Source organism: Lepisma saccharinum, chromosome 10, assembly GCF_977018435.1.
Source record: "Lepisma saccharinum chromosome 10, izLepSacc3.1, whole genome shotgun sequence".
NCBI lineage: Eukaryota > Metazoa > Arthropoda > Insecta > Zygentoma > Lepismatidae > Lepisma > Lepisma saccharinum.
Window position 1 is genome coordinate 6,259,844 of NC_139238.1, and position 24,782 is coordinate 6,284,625.

The following is a 24,782-nucleotide window of genomic DNA, read 5'->3' on the forward strand; positions in this document are numbered from 1 at the left end:
GCCCGCACACAAACACTTACCTTGAAATAATTGTGTCCATCGGAGACAAAGTAGTGAAACAAGATGCGACAATAGATACATATGATGTGTTTGTGCATGGCAGTTAAGAATGGAACGAGAGAAAGTGAAAGGGAGAAGGAGGTGACAAGCTGAGAAAGAAAGATATAAGAAGGTATTAGGGAGTAAAAAAGAGAAGTGAAAAGGAAAGGGGAAAGAAGTGAAGCAAAATCGGGAGTATAAGAGTGAAGGGGATACATATGCATGTATGTCGTACATATATGTCTCACATGCATATACGTATATACCTATATAATATATACATGTATACCTGCGCACCCTAATCTATCAATATACAGCTTCTGCCCATCCAGTCGAAAATTTCTCGCGCCGCTCCTGATAAAACATATACTAAACGAAACGTTTCAACCTTCTAGCAAGGTCTTCTTCAGACTCTGTACAAAGTACAAATGTAACCAGGTACACAACAGAACGATATATATATACACAAAAATACTCCCCTCCAGACTATTAGAAAGTAGTTGTGGAACATTCTAGCAGGTGGCTTTCCCTAGTCAACTGTACTTTCACCTGAAAGAGAATGTCGCTGGACTCTTTATCTCACGCTCTTTTTCCTTCATTCTTCTTCTTTCTTCTCTCCTCATTCTCTCTTGTCCTTTCCACTCTTGCTAACACCCTCTTCCATTCTTTGTTTGATGTACGACTTAAGAGAGAGAGAGAGAAATGCGATATTTAAACACACGAGAGAAACAGGACATAACATAGAGTGGGATGAGGCTAAGCAGATAGGAAGGGAGAAGAGAATACTAGTGAGAAAAAGGAAGGAGGAAATAGAGAAGATAGGTGAAGAAGACACAATGAACTGGAATGGGGGACTGAAGTTAAACAAAGAATGGAAGAAGGTGTTAGAAAGAGTGGAAAGAACAAGAGAGAAAGAGGAGAGAAGAAGGAAGAAGAATGAAGGAAATAGAGCGTGAGATAAAGAGTCCAGCGACATTCTCTTTCAGGTGAAAGTACAGTTGACAAGAGAAAGTCACCTGCTAGATTGTCCCAGAACTACTTTCTAATAGTGTGGAGGGTAGTATTTTTGTGTATATATATATCGTCCTGTTGTGTACCTGGTTACATTTGTACATAGACGCCTACTCCATGGGGCTTGGGGGGGGCTCGAGCCCCTCCAATGCTAACGATGTGGGGGCAGAGCCCCCAAATAATTTTGCTTCAGAGGATCTAATGTATTATTTTGCTTCTCTTGTAAAGTTTACTCTGAATTGTGCCACATGAACTTAACTTTAAAAACACATTTGAAATGTTCTAGACCATCAATTTGGGGGTTTAAGACCGCTAAACCATCAACTCTGGGGGGGGGGGGGCTATGAACGGAGACAGCAAAACACATGACTTATTACTGTATACTAAGTATGTAATTATGAGTATTGTTTAACATTTTTACTGAAAAGAGTTTCAAGAGACGATGTTCATATAACTAGGAGAGTGGATGGGACGTTTGGGCTACAAATGGCTCTAACATGATATTCAGAACGAGATCATTGATATATTAGGACGATCTGTTTTGCGCTCCTTGGTAGCAGATATTAAAAGTCGGGAATATTTTGCTATTATGGTTGTCGAAACTTGTGACATATCCATCCGTGGACAATTAATATTCTGCATTAGAACTGTGAATAATTTTTTTTATATTTTTGAGGAATTCGTGGGCTTTTATGAGATTCCGAACTCTGAGGCCAAAACTTAAAAAATGGAGAGAATGAGTCATTCATGAATTTATTTCAGTGATCAGAGCCCCCCCAATAATATTGACAAGTCGGTGCCTATGCATTTGTACTTGGTGCAGAGTCTGAAGAAGACCTTGCTAGAAGGTTGAAACGTTACGTTTAGTTTATGTTTTATAATAAAACAAATTTCTGCCTTGGTCAGCATATTTAGTTATTATATCATGGAAACAAGGCTTAATGGTGTTATAATCAAAGTAGACTCAGGTAGCCTTTTCCTATTTTCTACCCCTGACAGTTTTTTCTTTGCTGTACTTATTTTCATTGGATGCGAAAACGGAAAGCCAGAAAGAAAAATTCAGAAATATGTAAACTGTTAAGACCGTACTCTTCTAATGCATGCGATTCACTCACTACCAGACCACAACTGAGTATCCCAAGGGAAGCAATACTATATGAACTATATTTAAAAAATATTTATCGTGCCGCTTGTTGTTGCGGATTATAAAAATGTTAAAAAATGTTCAGTAGCCCTTCCGAACAGCCGCCTGCCGCGTTCTGAAGCTGCGAAAGGAAAAAGAAACATAGACAATTTAATTCGTAAAAGTTAGAATGGATCTTATAAGGGATTGTTGACGTCAGAGGACAGGTTCCGCGTGATTGTTGACAGTTGATTGTAGCAGCAAGCAAAAGGAACGATGTATTGGCATTTCTTCTCTTACATATCTCCAAAGTGTTTCAGTTGGAACTTCGCAACGTTGCAACAAATATGAGCAAGAACAAGAACAAACGATGTAATCAGTAAATGAAATACGACTACGTTCTGCCTTAATATCGCTCCGGCATACGTGAACCAACAGGGGGTACGGCCGTACCATCGTACCCCCCCCCCTGGAGCCGCCGGTGTACTGATTTTTCTGTTTTATCTTCATTGTTGTTACCATTATTACAATTTTTGTAAAATTCGACTGCACTAATTATTTTTCTATTACAATTAAGAGAAAACAGTCGAAAAATTACAATATGGCAGGTGGTAAGTGTCAAACTTGATTTCACATTATGTTCACTTTTTTCTAGTACTATAGGGAGTGAACTTATATGTCTTGGTTGATATAATTGATTTACGTCGCTTTTCTGCCACTTTTGGCTAATCATGATGAAGATGTTGAGGATGGATAAGATGAAATTTATGAAAGGGCAGACACAAACATATGTGAACAGCAGACAAGTCCTAGAGAGGATTACACTTGCTGTGGGTGGAGGCGCCAGAGCCTCGTTAGTGTACAAGTACAGTCTAGGATATACTACGTGGACGAAAGGGTGACATTCGGGTGTGTTCAGAAAGGCCACCCTTCGCACAACGATCTACACGATTAAAAAAAAAAGGAATGCAATACATTGTGACCGTTTAAGCCCACACTGAAGGGAGATTTCAGACCGAAGCGACAGGCGAGGAACGGTACCAACCCCTTCAGTCCAGGAGCAAGCATTCACCGTACATGCGCTGCCAACAGACCGTGGCGACTCGATGCACGTTAATGAGAAAGCGGCCCAGTCTGAGCGACACCGAATTTGAATACCTAATTGAAGAGTTGACACGGAAAAGAATGTAAGTGCCAAAAAGTAAAATTTTCAGGAGAAAGAAAAATCGTAGTATTCTCCATGCCAACGATGCATCCGATGCCATCTTACGGCATCAGTGAGAACTACATGCATGTACTCGGCACTTCCATCTCTCTCCAGGCCATTCGCAATGGAACATAGATTCATGTCCATGCAAAGTTGGATTTTTGACCAATTTGGCACTTACATCCTTTTCCACGTCAAAGCTTCAATTATGTTCCTGGTCATACTCCGAAAATTAAATATATTGTACACGTAAGCGACAAACTACAAGTGCAACTTGTCGTGTCGCTTCGGTTCGAAAGTTCGATAAGGGTTCGCTTCCAAGCAACACGTGCCACTTGTGGCTTTGGTATGAAAGCCCCCTACTGTCCTCTGCGAGTTGAAGAAAACATTTGTCTAGAGACAATTTGCGATATGCTTATGCACAATATTTCCTGCTCTTGATTGACTGCTTTAGTTTATTTTACTTCGCTTTTTGTGCCACTTCGTAGAGCGATATGCTACAGTTGACGAGTTGTATCTTTGCGGGTGAACCCTACCCACGTCCGGCTGCGCAGTAGCAAGGGGGAGAAGCTACCGGCTGCGCGTCATTATCCTTGCGTTCTGTCCTTGCTGTCGACCACCCAAAGGGCGAGTAGGTGGCAACTACTTAAAGTCTTAAAGGTATCTCTCTCACACTCTGCTCGGAGTAGCCAAGGCAACCCGCAAAGATACAGCTCGTCAACTCTAACCACTCCGCCAAGGGGGTCAGCTCCTGCTCTTGAGAGGAGGAGGCAGGATGAGAGAGAGAGGAGAGAGAGAGAGATGTTTTCACTAATTCATTCCACACACAGTCAAACAGAACGATTCTCTTCTTCTAAGTTAAGAGTTCGCTGGCCTTTCAGCATCCGCGCCAGTCTTTGTGTGTGACTGGAGCTTAAGATAATACTTACCGGTCGATGACCTACATCTCTTGCGGTTACTGAACTCAGGTGTTGATGCCGTGTTTACAAATCGCGATAAAGGGTGGGGGGAGGGGAGGGGAGGAGGAGAAGCTCCTGCAGACAATGTTTTTTTCATCTTCTCAACCTTTTCGTATTCTCTTTACACGGAACAGAATAGAGGGCGATGACTTTTTTCCAACTACAAAACTAGGTCACGTAAAGAGAAAGTGTTTCATCCAGAACACCCACGCATCATTCTCTCTCTCTCTCTCTCTCTTTTGGGGGATAGATCTAAATAATTTTCGTATTCTCGTATTCTCTCTAGCTTCTGGCTCCTTGCAAAGGTACAGTTCCCCGTGCATACAGCACCGTGCTATGAAGGTACATTTAGATGTGGGGGCCCCATTTTTGGAGGTGGTGTGATCAGCACCACGCTCTGATTGATTGATTGAGTTGGTGTTTTAAGTCCACTTTATGCACAGTACAGCTAATCGGGACTGAACCTACAGTTTAAAGTGAGATACGAACCACTATGTGCCTCTTGATTATAAGGCGACGACGCTACCACTGCTCCATCGGGGAGGCCCAGCACCACGCTCTGGCCGCCTTTACCCCCCACCCCCACCCTCCCCAGGGTTGTCTCCATTGGTTCTGAGGCAGCTTTATGCAGTCTCAAACTTGTCTTATCAAGAACAGCGAGGCCAAAGTTCCCGGGTTCGAATCCCGGACTGGACACGGGTGTTCTTTCCGAGTGTCCCTTCATCAATTTCATCATTCATCGTCACGGTGTATTTTGTGAGTTATGCTCGTGATGTGTCTTTGTGCCTCCCCGATAGCGTATCGGTTAACGCTGTCGCATTGCATTCAAAAGGTGGAATCTTGGTGGAGACCGAGTTGAAAGCGTACTGTCCAGCGACGCCAGAGGTCCCAGGTTCGGATCCAGGTGAAGGCATAGACGGTTTCGTTCTTATGTCGAATTTTTCACCATTCATCTTCATCCCTGCGATTAACGCGAGGTCGGAAAGCAACATAAAATAGAATTCATAGATCACAAAGTGGACTTAAACTACAATAAACTTTACAGATTTTTATTTGTCTGTTCCATCTAGTTCTAGTCGGTAGGGCGAAGATGAGGATAAATGATGGTAAGGTATAGTTCCCCGTGCACATAGCACCGTGCCATGTGGGGGTAGGCCCAACCAGGAGCGTATATTCTAGGCTATCTGCGAAGCCTGAAGTCTAGAGAATAAAATTCAGGAGAAAGATCGATCAGAAATTGTGAACATTATTATTCATATCAGTGAAATGATGATGCTGGTTCTGGAGTTGGCAACCTGATTTCTTATGAGTTGGTAACCTGATTTCTGATGAGTTGGCAACCTAATTTCTTATGGGTTGGCAACCTGATATCCTATGAGTTGGCAACCTGATTTCTTATGAGTTGGTCAATTGATTTCTTATGAGTTGGCAACCTGATTTCCTATGAGCTGGTAAGCTGATTTCTTATGAGTTGGCAACCCGATTTCTTATGAGTTGGCAACCTTGATTTGTTGTGAGTTGGCAACCTTGATTTGTTATGAGTTGGCAACCTGATTTCTGTTGAGTTGGCAACCTTATTGCTTAGACGTTTGGTAAATTACTTCTAGTCATAGCCTAGGACCACGTGACATAGTGAGATAGCCAACATCTTGGACTCAGTGTACGCCACTGGGCCCAACACTTTGTCGATCTCGGCCATGTGCCGTTTCGGAGGTGACGTTATCAGCACCACGCTGATAGCCTCCAGGGACCCATTGATTTGAGGCTGGGTGAGCCCCAGAGCCGCCCAGAGGGAATCGAACTCGCGTGGCAGTCAGACGCCGTACCGACCAGACTATCCCGTCTCTAGGGTGATGAGTGATGACATGATATAAGTGATGAAGTCGGCAAGCACAAATAACACCCATGCGCAGGTCAGGATTCGAACACGGGAACCCTGGCGTTGTAGTGCGATGTACTAACGACACCATCACAAAGGTCCAATTTTTCACAAGAAAGAAAAATACTAAACCGGCTGCTGCTGCCACACGATATATTTCCAAGCAACAGACAAACGTAGTCATTAACAGCCCCTCTCCCCGCTTCCTGCACAATAAAGGGATTTTTACGCGCACTAAAGTCTAAATAACAAAATGGGCGGATAACTCCCTTTTATGAACTTGATAACCAAGTTTCCTAATGGCCTGTTCGCAGCGCCATAAATTCCTCGACCTTGAGTGAATACTGATGCCTGCACAGTCGGCTGGCTATCTTCTTTATTACGGTCTTTTTACGGGTCTCTCTTATTGCACAACACTAGAACAACCTTACGTTGTGACGTCAGACGAGGAATGCGTACGATATTAGGTTAGGCCTGTTAGGTTTGGTTACATTAGTATAAATGTACTTAAAATTTATTATTTATGCCAGGAGAACTAAAACTATAGTTAGCCTAACTTAGGCATTCAGCCTCATAACAATAAAAGCATTCCCCGTTGACGTCAGAACGCAATGTTGCTCTAGAGTTGTGTGATAAGAGAGATCCTCTTTTTACAGGCTTTCCCCCCTCTACCCTTTACTCATTTGTCACGGACAGTAGAGACATCTACAGTTCCAAAGTGCAAAGTTAGGTTTTCATAGCCCTCTGGCGACAAATTGACTAACTCTTCGACGCCAAGAAAGTGATTTTTGATGGCCTCTCTCTTTCTTTCAATTTCGCAAATTGGCCGTTGGATTTGCACTTTGTACTTTCAAATACAAGGGTGTGAGCGCGCTGTGCTCACCAATCGAAAATGGAAATTCAGTAGCAACATAATTAACCACATGTACTAAGTAACTGATTAGGAGAGTGATGACTTAAAACAAACGTGAACTGAACTCAAACAACAGACGTATGCCCTGTTCGAGTCTCGGCCTGTCCATTGATCACTTTCATCTATTAGTAGTCAGAACTAGAGATGGACTATATCAGAAATTTGATATCGCTATATATCGTCAAGGAAATATCATCACAGACGATACCATACGATATCTCTTTCATATCATGATATCGGCGATATATCGTCTCCATGATATATATCGCCAAATATCGTGACGATATATCGCCGACACGATATATATCGCCAAATATCGTGACTAACGATATATCGCCAACAACACGATATACGTATATCGCCAAATATCGTGATGATATATCGCCGACACGATATATATCGAAAACATATCGTGACGATAAATCGCCGACACGATATATATCGCCAAATATCGTAACGATATATCGCCGACACGATATATATCGAAAAATATCGTTACGATATATCCCCGACACGATATATATCGCCAAATATCGTGACTGACAATATATCGACAACACGATATACGTATATCGCCAAATATCGTGATGATATATCGCCGACACGATATATATCGAAAAAATATCGTGACGATATATCGCCAACACGATACATATCGCCAAAATATCATCGTCTTGTTGATATCGCCAAAATATCATGACAATATATCGTCTTGTTGATATCGCCTTGACGATATGTTTTCAATATCGCGATATATCATCTGGGCGATGCATCGTGCAACACTAGTCACAACCAGGGTGCTCAAAGGTCTGGGAACTCATAAATTCCAATGGATTATTCCATTGGGTTCCCTAACAGGACCGGAACCTTTTTTCGGTCCAAGTTACGTATTGTTTCATTTCATTACGGGCCTTGGACCGTATTTAGCTTATATTGATCCGGAAAAAAGGTTCCTGGACCGAATTGAAATAATTTAAACATAAAAAGGTTCTCTACGGTCCAGAACCCATTTACGCTTCCTGATTCTCTCCCATGGACCGGAATTGAATTTATTTAAAATTTCTGGACCTTTAACAGTTCTGGTAACAACTAATCCTTATCGTCGCAATTAGCCAAAGAAAAGAGGCGTCAAATAAAAAGAAAATACAAATACAATGTACTCCCTGTTTCAAAGGGCTTCCCCGATTGAGTAGCGGTAATGTTGGCGCTTTATAATCAAGGGGTCCCGGGTTCGATACCAGGTAGAAGCACATAGTGGTTCGGATCCCACTTTGAACTGTAGGTCCAGTGTCGATTAGCTTATGCGTGCGTAAAGTGAACTTTAAACAAACTCTACGTTTGAATTCCAGAGTTGGAAAAACTGCATGGAATGAGAGTGCCATGAACCCAGCAAGAGCTGTCTGCAATCAATTGTTCGATGCGGAATTGATAAGTACATTCGCAGAGCTTATTATCCATTGCAGTTGCGTAGAAGGTTCCACTGCCGAGTTCAATCCGGTCTTCCCTGCCAACCATTGTACGCCAATTTGGATCGAAATGAGGACCGGCTTTGTTGTGGTTTTTGGTTTGTTACTTGTCCCCCACAGTCTCCGTATTGGCTTGTGTGATTTCCAGGAAGCCGCTCACGAAACGGTGCTGGGCTGATGAAGGGCAAGACTAATATGAGCCGCCCTTAACTTGTCCGCAGTTTCTTGAACTTGTGCTGCCATCTTTCGTAGGGCTACCAATGACTATCCTGTGACTTATGCAAGATTCGAAGCTTCTTTATATTTTGCACTATACCCTGTGCTTGTTTTCTCCGGAGCAAGGTCGCGTGTATGGGCAGGGAAAGAGAGGGGAATCGAGTGGATAGGGCAAAGCAGTACAAGCTGCTCGAAAGGCTGGTAACTGCAGTCGTTTTCCACCCCTCCACGCAATCCCGTTCCCTCTCACGTATTCATTGGTGGAGCCGTCTCGCGTCACTACTTGCGCAGAGACTTGTTTTCGTTCCCCTGCTGCAGAGATAGTCGGGATACGGTATAGTCTGGTGTGAAAAAAAAACTGAATTTTGTGATAACGTAACAAGTTATTTAATATTGTGAGGTAGTTCTCAAATATTTATAGCAAAAATCCTGGCAAGTTGATCCATAAAATTAATATATATTTTCAATAACTTTTAATTCTTACAATTTTCAAGCATCGGTATCGGCTCAGTACCATTCTTTCTACATGCATGTTTGAGTGTTTATTGAATTGACGTATTTATGTTCTTATCATAATTTATATTTTACTTCATGCACATCGCTTTTCTATAATTGTAGGTTAATCGCTACTATGGAGACGACTAGATATCATTTATGAAGGAAATTAATATCATTTTTTGGGTGCGTCGGCACATATGATGTTCAAAATTTGCGAAGAAAAATTCTCATCTGAAACCCTCATCTTGAAGTTAAAAAAGGGATGTGAAGAGCCCTTGAGGAAGGTTTGAAATTACAAGGGTGTAAAGGGAATCACCGGATAATTTATGAAGGGACATTCAGCAAAAATAACTCGTTCCTAGGGCAGGAATCGATTCCGGAACGTTCGGTGACTAGACCGTAAGTGGACAAATCATCGTACCTACTTTTTCCCTTTTTAATTTTATATTTATTATCTAGTTTAATTTTTTTCCGTGTAAACGTTTGGAATTTTCTCATAAGGGGAAGTTTTAAACTTCTTTCCGAGTTCTCTGCAAAGGTACAAACATTGAAAAATACTTGAATTGAAGTATAGATGTAGTGCTTCTTAGACACAAAAACCCACTAATGATATCAGATTACTTTTTCATTTAATTAACATCATATCATGCAATTTCATCTCGGTTTAATAAAAGTAATTATAATAATCTTCGTAAACATTTCAAAGTCGAAAAGTAATCTAATCCGAAATGTACTCATCAAGAAAACTTAACATTGCGAATATTTAGATTGAAATTGTTTTTCAAATTCATTGCTTCATGACTATTTTCATTACACTTCCTGGTTTAAGGAATATCTTATTTTGAGAATTACATTAAGCTTGAAAAGGTTAAAAGGTGTATTTAGTCCCGTTTCACAGAATTTGATGGGACCGATGGTGCTTCAGTTGAACTAAAATTCAGTTAAACCGGAATAAAGGTTTTTGATATACGTACAGTACGTACATTTTATTACGTACAGTATTTGGATATACAATACATATGTATTTCAGCTTGTAAGCATAAAAAAATGCTTACAATAATATGTACAGCCAACGCATCGTAACAATGAAATTACTCTTTGATAACTAACTGTTACACCAAAAAAAAGACAAAAGTGCTTTTTTGGTGCTCCCGCGTAAAACACGGTAAAGGTTTTTTTAGCGACTCGGTTAATCCGGTAATTCGGTTAATCGGGATTCGGTTAATCGGGACTGTAGTTCAAAAATCGTTGTTTATCACTGCACTAGAGTCGATTCATGTTTAGTTGTTACTCCGTAACCTGAAAACTTAAACTTTCTATGTTTTCGGGGGACAGAAAAAGTCTTAAAATTGGTACACGAAACAAGGATTCGGTATTGTATTTTAGCCGAATTGTACGTTAGTACTTTCTCTATTTATCAAACTCACTTACTATGTATTCAAAGATAGATTTTCATTACTATTAAAACAATGTATTTCTAAGTTTCGTACATTCTTCAAGAAGTTTTTATTGTGTTTGTTAATCTTAAATCTGAAAAACATTCGCAAGATTCTAAAATGAAGGTACATCATTAAAGTAGCGGAGATACCTATTGGCTACGTGAACTCGTAGGCACACATTGGTAGTTTTTGAGAGATATTCGGGAATTTTTGTGTGATGTAGGCAGAATGCCTTCACAACTTGGATAAATTACTATTCTAGAATGTTTGTTTTTCCAAGTACAGTTTTAAAAGTATAAATCAACTTACGTGTCCCTATATTTGAGTAAATAATGACACAATTGAAATTAATATAGTCTTATTCTTCAGGATATATATGTCAGATTCTGAATAGTAACCAGGGCGCATATCACGTTTATAAGGTATAAGCTGCTTCAACTTGCTTAGATATTTGAATGACTGATTTTGTTCACCTTGAATTATTACCTGAAGCTGTTGATCAACTCTGCTGTTTCTACAGAACCGTTTCTTCTTTCATTTATTTGTTGCAGGATAATGAAACAACCAACTTTTGACATTTCAAAAAGACATGGAAACTCGAGATTAATTCAAGAATATTTTTTGTTGCCTTTTTTTCCTCTCCTGAAAACGAATTTATCAGAAACATGTCCTCAGGTGGTTCCAAAAGCATGTCATGGTCTACGGAAGGATAGGAGAGTCTGCGAGCGAGCAGCGTGTGGGCGACTGAAGGTTATTTCATCACAGGCCGAGAGGAAATTAAGTTTTCCGAGGAGGGCAAGTGTGCCTGAACTTCTAATTCGCTTGTTTCCGTTCGTCTTGCTGGTCGGTTCCGATCGAATCCAACAGAAGATGCCTACTCTTTGTCGGCGTCGCTAGGGGTTGGTGGGGGGAGGGAGGGTGTGAAACCTCGTGGACGAGAACGCTTGCCTCGCTCTCGGTCTCGTAAAAGTTGCAAATTACTGTCTTGTTCTCGGTGTTGTCTAGAGTTAAACCCGCTTTAGGCGCAATCATTCTCCTTAGCGTCTTTGCTAGTATAAATGCTTCCAGAAATATTACATATATTTTCTTACGGCAATACTTTACACGGAAGCATTTCCTGTAACATTTCGGTTAGCGTTTTCGATTGCGATGTAAAGCACGAATATACAGCACGAAAGGCATAGGGATGAGCCAGTGCCCGTTGTTTACAATTGAAACAACTAATTTATTTCGCAATACGTGCACTGTATACGTTATAAAGTATGTATTTAAGCAGTGCCATTCATTTGTACCTAATATATTTTTATAGGAAACGTTATTCCTCTTGGTTGAATAGTTATCGGCACTCAAAAACGCGAAGTGGTACGTTCCTTACGTATCACTCGGCCGCCATTACATTTGCACTCGTGACCTAGAGCTCGCTACTGATTGGCTATGCTACAAAGAATGCTACAGAAATACGACCGATTGTATCCTTGAGAAATGCCATTAAATATGTCGTGGCATCTGATATGCCGCAAGATTTTTTCACTTCACATGGTAACATTTTGGTCATGGCATAAATGTTGAGAAAAATGCTAAAAAAAATTTTTTCGTCTAATGCGGGCCTTACAAACATCAGTCGGTTCTATCAGATAGAATAGTGGCAAGCGCTGTGACCTTGTGCCAAAGCGGTTCTGGGTTCTGTTCCCAGCGCAGGGATTTCAGTTTAAACTCTATATTTAAAGTGGAATCTGAGTATAACATGGACAACCCGTAATTAATGTCGTGTGGGTAAGATTGCTGCAATGACCTGGTTGTCGCTATTGCACTTTTCCTACCAAGGGATATACTAGGAATGAGAATACTCTAAATAGGCGTGAGAACAACCTCACTTCCACGTAGTACATCCTGAACTGCATTTTGAGAACTAACGAGGGTCTGGCGCCTGTTTCTTCAGCTAGTATAATCCTCCGTAGGACTTGCGTTGTGTCGTGAAGGGACATGCCCAGGCCTGGATTCGAACACGAGACCGCTCCGCCAAGGAGGTCTGAGCCTTACTTTTAAAAGCAAAGTAACAGTAACTGCTTTTCAGTAACAATCTTTTCGGCTGATTCTAACGTGAATGGTTCGTCTGTTGTGAAAGCAGCCTATGATAATCCAGGCAGGAGAAAAATAGGTGGATATGGATTGGGTTCATTCATAGAAACGCGGCAAGAATGAACGACCGCTCCGTAATGTACATTCACTCGGCGTTCATTCACATGGATAGAGGTCGCTTTTCCGCGTATGGAAATGTCAAAGGTCGACACGCGGAGCGCTACTTTTAGGCGCGTGTGCAAACGAAGAATCTGAACGCGCACGAGAGTCAACGTTGGGCTATTCAGATAGATACCTTCAGACAGGAAGAAAAGTATTCTCTATTTTTATCTTCTCCAGACATACTTGAAAGGGTTATTCTGTACGTTCTGCATTTGTCAGGAGAAAAAAAAACAATGTTAAAAGGGCTCAAGTTTCTCGTTTCTAAAACAGTTACGCAAGATCAAAGAGTCCATCCCCGATACCCAACTTTGGCTCCATTACGGCAATGGGGGAATCGAGGGAATGGCCTCATGGAAGGCTAGACGGTAATACTCTAGAATTAAAGCAGGCCCATGGGAGGGGGGCACTGGCCCCTCCAAAATATTAGGCTGAGACAAAACTTTACATTAAAGAAAATACTCCAAATTATTTTCTGAAGAAAACTTTACAGAGTATAAACAGTACCCTGCCAAAGAAACTTAAAAAGTAATAATAATAATAATTATTATTATTTATTAAGCGGGCGAGGTTCAGCCTATAGACTGCTCTGCCACCTAACCCTTGTCAATGTAATGTTACATATATAATAAACTGCATGTGGGAGCAGTGAGCTTCAAGTAAAATAATACATATATACTTGTAAGAGATACACAAAATTAATTGAATACACAAAGTGATTTACTACAAATACAGCAGACAAAATAACAAGTACTAATAAAAGACAAAAGTAATACATAATAATGAAAATATAATTTAATGTAGTGACTTGATTCCTTCAATATGTGCCGCAAGTCTGCCATTGTTCCATTAACAGTAATGAAGGTGTGAGGTATATTGGTGTGATCAGTTAAACAAGTCTTTAGCTACGGGGTGGTAGATGACTACATGAAACTGATGAAAAGAACAATCTTAAAGAATTACACGTGCGGAGGAACAGGAGACTCGAACCCGAATCCGTTAGATAACGCGTCCAGACAGGTTAAGATTCACCGGTGCATCTTACCATGCTCTGGATTCAAACCAGGTGTGTTCAAGGTCCAGGAATTTTAAATGAATTCAATTCCGGTCCAGGAGAGAAAATTAGCAAGCGTAAATGAGTTCTAAACTGTTAAGGACCTTTTTATCTGTAAATTATTTCAATTCGGTCCAGGTACCTTTTCTCCGGATCAGTTTAAATACGGTCCCGAAACCTTCTTTCATGGAAACAATACGCAACTTGGACAGAATTTATATCATGATAGAAAACATGTTCCTGTCCTGTTGCTTTATTGATTGATTGAGTTGGTGTCTTAAGTCCACTTTATGTACAGTAAGGCTAATCGGGACTGGACCTATAGTTTAAAATGAGATCCGAACCACCATGTGCCTCCACCGGGTATCGAACCCGAGACCCATTGATTACAAGGTGACGACGCTACCAATGCGCCATCTGGGAGGTCTCTCCAGTCTTGTTGTAGAATCCATTAGAATAGTGGTGCTCAATCTTTTTCAGTCTTGGATCCACCTTCAAGGATATTACACTTCATGGAACCACAAGCATGGGCGCCGGCAGAATTTCTTGTAGTAATGTGCACCAAGTTTATAATCATATTTTTACTAACATCGAGTACTTTAAGAAGCCCTCTTTTAATCTTACTTAAACAAATTGCACATACTTAATTCTAGAAAAGTAAATATGTAATTTAAAAGACTTATTTACTTTAGTCTAACATCCAACTAAATACACAGAATGAAATTGGAAAAAAAAAGTTTGTAATCCAAGCAGTCTCCATAGCAATGCGAAATGATGACAGTTGAAACCTCTCGGCAACCGTAGTATACACACACACACAGACACACACTGGCTGTTGGAAATATCAAGCAACACCTTAAGTAGACACTACAGCGCCTTGAATAACGTAGTGTGGAAAACGACTCAAGAAACTGGTTCCCCGAGACGATGACAAGTAGATGGCAGTGCGATCGACCCAGGTGCTAATTTTGTTATGAAAGTAATGCGGCTTAGTTAGTTTTTGGAATATATTGTGTAGATTTGTTTCTCTAGAAAGGCGGTAAGTGAATTGATGGAAACAGTTATATTTGTGGAGTGATTTGCAGTCACGAAATGGCATTAATTTGGAAAGAAAAGTAAAATAAAATTAATAAATAAATAGCATGCGTAACACAAGAAGAAACATCGCAATGTGATTCCGGACGTCAGGTCTTGGACTGTGTATTAGAGTTTATTTTTCTATGTTATTAGAATATAAATAGTATCCTGAGAGATATTTCATACCGTAGCGACAAACCACAAATGTCGCTTGAAAGCGAGCAGTCGGAAATCAATGCAGCTTTTCGAACCGTAGGGACAAAAGCTCTGACTGCACCGTTTCCTCAAGGAGATTTTACACCAAAGCGACACGCGACAAACAATACGAGGATTTCACACTAAAGCCAAACGGGTCATTCGGTCCAAGGCAACTTTCATACCGAAGTGACACATGTTGCTTGGAAAGGAGCCAATCAAGAGCAACATTTCACATCGTAGCGGCATGACGGGAAGCACAGGCCAGCGTTCGGTTGGTGAAATACTCAACCGATAAGTGTCGCGTGCGCTTTGGTGCGCAATCTCACTAAAGCAAGACACTCATTGCATCGCGTATGCGCGAACAACAAACCACGGCAACATGTTGCAAGCTATTGAGGAAATGGCCCAGTTTGAGCGACGCACAAGCGACAAAGCGACACGTGTGGCTTATCGTGTCGCCTAGATCTGTTGTTGTAATGTGCTGTTTATCGTGTCGCCTATCTGTTGTTCGCAAGCAACGCTTGCTAATAGACTGAAGGCACCATGTCGCTTGTTACTTAGTTGCGAACTTCCCCTGTAGCGCGTCGCTTCGTTCTGAGCACCCTTCCTTTAAGGAGCTTTCCGACCGAAGTAACAAGTGCGCGTGAATACGCCATATGAACGTGTCGTTTTCTGTTTGGACCCTCATGTGCAATGAATGCTATTTTACAGTCTGGAAGTGTGTGTCACTAGTGTGACAGTGTGCACATCCCGTGTCGCTTCTCCCATTGGTTTGAAAGTTGCCTTACACTCATGTCGATGGCACTAAGAAAGTTTTGTGGGGTTCCCCTTGTCGTTTCATGGAATCATCATTATCATCATCGCCGCGATTAGTTTAAAGCGGAAGAAAAGAGACAGTAAATATAAAAAATACAAATGCTTCAGTGTGTATATGATGATGATGATAATAATGAACCTAATTCATACACAAACATTTAGTTACCAAGAGCATTCCACGCGTATTTTTTCTCCCGTATTATTAACGAAAGTATGACGATAACAGGACGTGGTCGACTGTCTAGAATGTTCGTTAATATCTTCGCGACCACTGTACCAAATATCATAGCAATTATCACATTCATAGAAATGCTTTATGTAAAAGAATCAGACGTTGCAGCGAAAACTCCATTTACTTCCATTATAAGCAGTCGAACACCAAGCACCGGGGTCAACACCAGCGCCTCTAGCGGATCATTTTCGAGTGGAACCAGCCAGAGAGCGCAGAAGCATGCCGTTTTCCACACTACGTTATTCTAGGCGCTGTAGTAGACACACAGATAATTAAGAATTCAATACTGCGACCAAAACTAAAACAACAGATATCCCCGATTCTCTTGAGTTAAACATCAAAGAGATGCCGGTAAGAAGTAGGGATGGCCAAACGGATCTGGATCCGAAAAGGCCGGATCCGGATCCGGATCCGAGAATTTCGTAACTCAATCCCATTATAATATTACCACACCTAAAAAGGTATTATGATCTTCGATACAAAGAAATTTTTCATTAGTTTGTCCTACAAGAGTTTTTTTCAAGTGTTGTTCCTAATATACTTTGCTCGCATCGGCTAACACACTCGTGCACAAAAATAATCTTACTTGTTTAACATAAAATGTCAGAGGTGATTTTGTAAATGCCATTGAAACGAATATGTATTCATTCGAATGTATTGGAAATACATAAATGTGAGACATTCCATTCCAGGATGAAACCTTTAACACATATAACAAGATAGAATTGTTTTACAAAAATTATACAATTGTTCTACAGTTACAGTTTTACAAATTAAAATAAAACATTATAATATATGCAGTATTATATAATTACAAAGTGTAAAACTAACAAGGGAGGTTATCTAAGCGTCTCCCTCCGATTTCCACGAAACTTGGCAGGCGTATAGTGGGGCCCAAAGGAAGAAATACTTGTTTTTTTGTTTCAGCTAAAAAACAGTTTTAGGGGGCAAAACCCCTTCAAATGTCAAGATGAGGACAAATTGAAGTGAGGATCTCACCCCTGTGTCCCTCCGATTTCCATGATACGTGGCAGGTGTGTGTATAAACGGGCCCAAAGGAAGAAATACGTGTTTTTTTGTTTCAGCTAAAAAAAACTGTTTTAGGGAGCAAAACCCCTCAAAAGTCAAGATGAGGACAAATTGAAGTGAGGATCTGACCCCTGTGTCCCCCTCCGATTTCCATGATACTTGGCAGGTGTGTGTATAAACGGGCCCAAAGGAAGAAATACGTGTTTTTTTTTGTTTCAGCTAAAAAACGGCTTTAGGGTGCACAACCACCTCAATGTTAAGATGAGGACAAATTTAAGTGGGCATTTGACCTATGTGTCCCCCTCCGATTTCCATGAAACTTGGCAGGTGTATAGTGGGGCCCATTGGAAGAAATACGTGTTTTTTGTTTCAGCTAAAAAACGGTTTCAGGGGGAAAAAACACCTCAAAAGTCAAGATGAGGACAAATCGAAGTGAGGATCTGACCCCTGTGTCCCCCTCCATGATACTTGGCAGGCGTGTGTATAAACGGGCCCAAAGGAAGAAATACGTGTTTTTTTTTGTTTCAGCTAAAAAACGGTATTTGGGGGCACAATCCCCTCAATGTTAAGATGAGGACAAATGTAAGTGGGCATTTGACCTATGTGTCCCCCTCCGATTTCCATGAAACTTGGCAGGTGTATAGTGGGGCCCATTGGAAGAAATACGTGTTTTTTTGTTTCAGCTAAAAAACGGTTTCAGGGGGCAAAAACCCATCAAAAGTCAAGATGAGGACAAATTTAAGTGGGCATTTGACCTATGTGTCCCCCTCCGATTTCCATGAAACTTGGCAGGTGTATAGTGGGGCCCATTGGAAGAAATACGTGTTTTTTTGTTTCAGGGGGCAAAAACCCCTCAAAAGTCAAAAGTCAAGATGAGGACAAATTGAAGTGAGGATCTGACCCCTGTGTCCCCCTCCGATTTCCATGATACTTGGCAGGCGTGTGTATAAACGGGCCCAAAGGAAGAAATACGTGTTTTTTTTGTTTCAGCTAAAAAACGGTTTTAGGGGGCACAACCCCCTCAATGTTAAGATGAGGACAAATTTAAGTGGGCATTTGACCTATGTGTCCCCCTCCGATTTCCATGAAACTTGGCAGGTGTGTGTATAAACGGGCCCAAATGAAGAAATACGTGTTTTTTTTTTGTTTCGGCTAAAAAACTGTTTTAGAGAGCAAAACCCACTCAATTGTCGAAATGAGGACAAATTGAAGTGGGAATCTGACACCTATGTCCCCCTCCGATTTCCATGAAACTTGGCAGGTTTGTGTATAAACGGGCCCAAATGAAGAAATACTTTTTTTTGTTTCGGCTAAAAATCTGTTCTAGAGGGCAACCTCCCCTCAAATGTCAAGATGAGGAGAAATTGAAGTGGAGATCTGACCCCTGTGTTCCCTTCCGATTTCCATGAAACGTGGCATGTGGCAGGTGTATGCCATATTTACGTGGTTTCGGGGTCAGATCCCCACTTCAATTTCTCCTCATCTTGACATTTGAGGAGGGGGGGGGCCTCTACACACCTGCCAAGTTTTATGGAAATCGAAGGGGGAGACTTAGACCTCCCTTGTAAGTGTATAAATTAATTACAAATCGCGCACGCGTGCCCACACTATATATATATATATATATATATGTGTGTGTGTGTGTGTGTGTGTGTGTGTGTGTGTGTGTGTGTGTGTATGTATATTTTATATATATGTATATTAGCGTGGAAAAAGTTGTTATAAGAACATTCTTACTTTCCAAAGAAGCGCATGTGGGATGGCAAAACATATCCGGATCCGAAAGTACCGGAACCGGATCCGCCAGGATCCGGATCTGGCCATCCCTAGTAAGAAGCAACGGTAGAGAACGAATTACAGAAATGCAGAGCTTTTAAACTACGTACAACACGGGTTGAATTTAAATTGTTAAAACAATATATCTAAGTAATTTAAATGTAATAGTTTTTTAAGACACAGTAAATAAATTTTTGAGCCCGACTTTGCGACCCACCAAACGCCATCTCGGGACCCAAAAGTGGTTTGCGCCTCATAGGTTGAGAAACAATGCATTAGAAAATATGGGTTCCTGGACTCTTTAACTACCCTGATTCAAACTAGCGACATCCTGCCTGGACATTAACAGCAATTTTGAACCAGTGTAAAGGTTAATTCGCCAACCCCCCACAATGCTAAAACCCACGATGTTCTCCAACGCCAGCTACTCGACGCCTCCTGTAACCTTGACCAACAGATGTCGAAGCTGATGGGAGAGGAATAGAAACATGGCATTTAGAACCAGATGGCGCTCAACATGCTCCATTCGCACTTTTTTTCTGTAATCTCTCGACTGCAGAAAAACAAATGCCACCTCTTTTATTTCTTCGTTTCCCACGCCATGAAACTGGGACAAGGACAATGCACGAGCCGTCTGCACGTGTCCAGCGCACTGAAATTCAATAATTCCATTTGCTGTTGTGTGAAAAAGCCCTTCCTACGTCAGTTTTTGATAAACGGATACATTTTTCCAACCAACGCAATTGTGCCAGAAATGTTGTTAAGGCACACAGTCCCGTACATACATACATACATACATGGATCATTCCATTCTCACAGGTAGAACACACACACACTACAATTTTGATATTAAAGTCATTATTCTACTGATGGTTAAGCAAAATTTTTCTTACAGTTTCTGTACAACAAAACATGAAACTTAACACTGCTGATTAACCATAACTACCCTTAAAATACTTCCCCAGATTTATAGCTATAAGTGAACAATTTTGTGTCACGGCAGGGACAGACGAGACACTGCCTCTTTACTTAATAAATAAATTTTAATTTCTGTAAATTTTCAAATGATGAAGAATATATTATTTAAGACGACAAGAGAAGGTAATTGACCTTTGAATATTCTAGTGGAGTTGAGGGGGAAATTAATTGTTTTTTTTGGTGTCACGGGTGAGACAATACAAAACAACTAAATCAAAAAGTTAAAATGAACGAACAATTTGGAAAATACCTTAATTATGTACAATACCAACTAACTTTCACAGCGTGTTGAGGAAGAACACCTTTTTCTAGTAAAGTTTTTCTTGTTCAAACTTCATTGCGATACTACAAGCATTCGAAAAATTCCAGTCTTTAGCCTGTATGAATGCAACCACGTGGCACAGATTCAGGGTTGACTCAGACCTTATACTTTTTCAGTCGAAAAGGGCAAAATTATTGTTATGAAATTCATAGACTGTGTGACTAATCAAAGCAATGCTGCAAACAAGTTTACTGAAACAATCTAACGCAATATTTTCTACACCTCGAAACCAATGCATATCACATAACCTCATCTCATGTCGAACAATAAGAGTCTCGGCCATAGTCCATCCCTTGAGCAATATCCAAATACTATTGCTATAATGTTAAAGGTACTCACCAAGTAAACACTTGATGTATATGGGTTCGAGGTTTCTACCCTTGATTATGGTCACCGTTCAGGCTTCCTCTGAAAAAAAGAAGAAACGATTTTCAGATGCTGAGAATTGTTACAGGAAGAAGGCAGTAGCAGAGAGTGATCATGAATTCTTAAAGATCAACTCTCTCCTGAAAAAGAAGATAACATTTTCAGATGCTGAGAAATTTTGCAAGAAGAAGCCAGTAGCACACAGAGAGAAAGCATGAATTCTTAAAGATCAACTCTCTCCTGAAAAAGAAGGTAACATTTTCACATGCTGAGAATTCTTGCAGGAAGAAGACAGTAGCACAGAGAGAGAGAATTAATTCTCAACGATCAACTCTCTCCTGAAAAATAAGATAACATATTCAGATGCTGAGAATTCTTGCAAGAAGAAGGCATTAGCACACAGAGAGAGAGCATGAATTCTTAAAGATCAACTATCTCCTGAAAAAGAAGATAACATATTCAGATGCTGAGAATTCTTGCAGTAAGAAGGCAGTAGCACAGAGAGAGCATGAATTCTTAAAGATCAACTCTCTCCTGAAAAAGAAGATAACATATTCAGATGCTGAGAATTTTTTGCAAGAAGAAGGCATTAGCACAGAGAGAGAGAGAGAGAGAGGGAGAGAGAGAGAGAGAGAGAGAGAGAGAGAGAGAGAGAGAGAGAATGAATTTTTAAAGATCAACTCTCTCCTGAAAAAGAAGATAACATTTTCAGATGCTGCGAATTCTTGCAGTAAGAAGGCAGTAGCAGAAAGTGATCATGAATTCTTAAAGATCAACTCTCTCCTGAAAAAGAAGGTAACATTTTCAGATGCTGAGAATTCTTGCAGTAAGAAGGCATTAGCACAGAGAGAGCATGGATTCTTAAAGATCAACTCTCTCCTGAAAAAGAAGATAACATATTCAGAGGCTGAGAATTTTTGCAAGAAGAAGGTATTAGCACAGAGAGAGAGAGAGAGAGAGAGAGAGAGAGAGAGAGAGAGAGAGAGAGAGAATGCTTAAAGATCAACTATCTCCTGAAAAAGAAGATAACATTTTCAGATGCTGAGAATTCTTGCAGTAAGAAGGCAGTAGCAGAAAGTGATCATGAATTCTTAAAGATCAACTCTCTCCTGAAAAAGAAGATAACATATTCAGATGCTGAGAATTTTTGCAAGAAGAAGGCATTAGCACAGAGAGAGAGAGAGAGAGAGAGAGAGAGAGAGAGAGAGAGAGAGAGAGAGAGAGAGAATGAATTCTTAAAGATCAACTCTCTCCTGAAAAAGAAGATAACATTTTCAGATGCTGAGAATTCTTGCAGTAAGAAGGCAGTAGCAGAAAGTGATCATGAATTCTTAAAGATCAACTCTCTCCTGAAAAAGAAGGTAACATTTTCAGATGCTGAGAATTCTTGCAGTAAGAAGGCAGTAGCACAGAGAGAGCATGGATTCTTAAAGATCAACTCTCTCCTGAAAAAGAAGATAACATATTCAGATGCTGAGAATTTTTTACAAGAAGAAGACATTAGCACAGAGAGAGAGAGAGAGAGAGAGAGAGAGAGAGAGAGAGAGAGAGAGAGAGAGAGAGAATGCTTAAAGATCAACTATCTCCTGAAAAAGAAGATAACATTTTCAGATGCTGAGAATTCTTGCAGTAAGAAGGCAGTAGCTGAAAGTGATCATGAATTCTTAAAGATCAACTCTCTCCTGAAAAAGAAGATAACATATTCAGATGCTGAGAATGTTTGCAAGAAGAAGGCATTAGCACAGAGAGAGAGAGAGAGAGAGAGAGAGAATGAATTCTTAAAGATCAACTCTCTCCTGAAAAAGAAGATAACATTTTCAGATGCTGAGAATTCTTGCAGTAAGAAGGCAGTAGCAGAAAGTGATCATGAATTCTTAAAGATCAACTCTCTCCTGAAAAAGAAGGTAACATTTTCAGATGCTGAGAATTCTTGCAGTAAGAAGGCAGTAGCACAGAGAGAGCATGGATTCTTAAAGATCAACTCTCTCCTGAAAAAGAAGATAACATATTCAGATGCTGAGAATTTTTTGCAAGAAGAAGGCATTAGCACAGAGAGAGAGAGAGAGAGAGAGAGAGAGAGAGAGAGAGAGAGAGAGAGAGAGAGAGAGAGAGAGAGAGAGAATGCTTAAAGATCAACTATCTCCTGAAAAAGAAGATAACATTTTCAGATGCTGAGAATTCTTGCAGTAAGAAGGCAGTAGCAGAAAGTGATCATGAATTCTTAAAGATCAACTATCTCCTGAAAAAGAAGATAACATTTTCAGATGCTGAGAATTCTTGCAGTAAGAAGGCAGTAGCAGAAAGTGATCATGAATTCTTAAAGATCAACTCTCTCCTGAAAAAGAAGGTAACATTTTCAGATGCTGAGAATTCTTGCAGTAAGAAGGCAGTAGCACAGAGAGAGCATGGATTCTTAAAGATCAACTCTCTCCTGAAAAAGAAGATAACATATTCAGATGCTGAGAATTTTTTGCAAGAAGAAGGCATTAGCACAGAGACAGAGAGAGAGAGAGAGAGAGAGAGAGAGAGAGAGAGAGAGAGAGAGAGAGAGAATGCTTAAAAATCAACTATCTCCTGAAAAAGAAGATAACATTTTCAGATGCTGAGAATTCTTGCAGTAAGAAGGCAGTAGCAGAAAGTGATCATGAATTCTTAAAGATCAACTCTCTCCTGAAAAAGAAGGTAACATTTTCAGATGCTGAGAATTCTTGCAGTAAGAAGGCAGTAGCACAGAGAGAGCATGGATTCTTAAAGATCAACTCTCTCCTGAAAAAGAAGATAACATATTCAGATGCTGAGAATTTTTTGCAAGAAGAAGGCATTAGCACAGAGAGAGAGAGAGAGAGAGAGAGAGAGAGAGAGAGAGAGAGAGAGAGAATGCTTAAAGATCAACTATCTCCTGAAAAAGAAGATAACATTTTCAGATGCTGAGAATTCTTGCAGTAAGAAGGCAGTAGCAGAAAGTGATCATGAATTCTTAAAGATCAACTCTCTCCTGAAAAAGAAGGTAACATTTTCAGATGCTGAGAATTCTTGCAGTAAGAAGGCAGTAGCACAGAGAGAGCATGGATTCTTAAAGATCAACTCTCTCCTGAAAAAGAAGATAACATATTCAGATGCTGAGAATTTTTTGCAAGAAGAAGGCATTAGCACAGAGAGAGAGAGAGAGAGAGAGAGAGAGAGAGAGAGAGAGAGAGAGAGAGAGAGAGAATGCTTAAAGATCAACTATCTCCTGAAAAAGAAGATAATATTTTCAGATGCTGAGAATTTTTGCAGTAAGAAGGCAGTAGCAGAAAGTGATCATGAATTCTTAAAGATCAACTCTCTCCTGAAAAAGAAGGTAACATTTTCAGATGCTGAGAATTCTTGCAGTAAGAAGGCAGTAGCACAGAGAGAGCATGGATTCTTAAAGATCAACTCTCTCCTGAAAAAGAAGATAACATATTCAGATGCTGAGAATTTTTTGCAAGAAGAAGGCATTAGCACAGAGAGAGAGAGAGAGAGAGAGAGAGAGAGAGAGAGAGAGAATGCTTAAAGATCAACTATCTCCTGAAAAAGAAGATAACATTTTCAGATGCTGAGAATTCTTGCAGTAAGAAGGCAGTAGCAGAAAGTGATCATGAATTCTCAATCAACTCTCTCCTGAAAAAGAAGGTAACATTTTCAGATGCTGAGAATTCTTGCAGTAAGAAGGCAGTAGCACAGAGAGAGCATGGATTCTTAAAGATCAACTCTCTCCTGAAAAAGAAGATAACATATTCAGATGCTGAGAATTTTTTGCAAGAAGAAGGCATTAGCACAGAGAGAGAGAGAGAGAGAGAGAGAGAATGCTTAAAGATCAACTATCTCCTGAAAAAGAAGATAACATTTTCAGATGCTGAGAATTCTTGCAGTAAGAAGGCAGTAGCAGAAAGTGATCATGAATTCTTAAAGATCAACTCTCTCC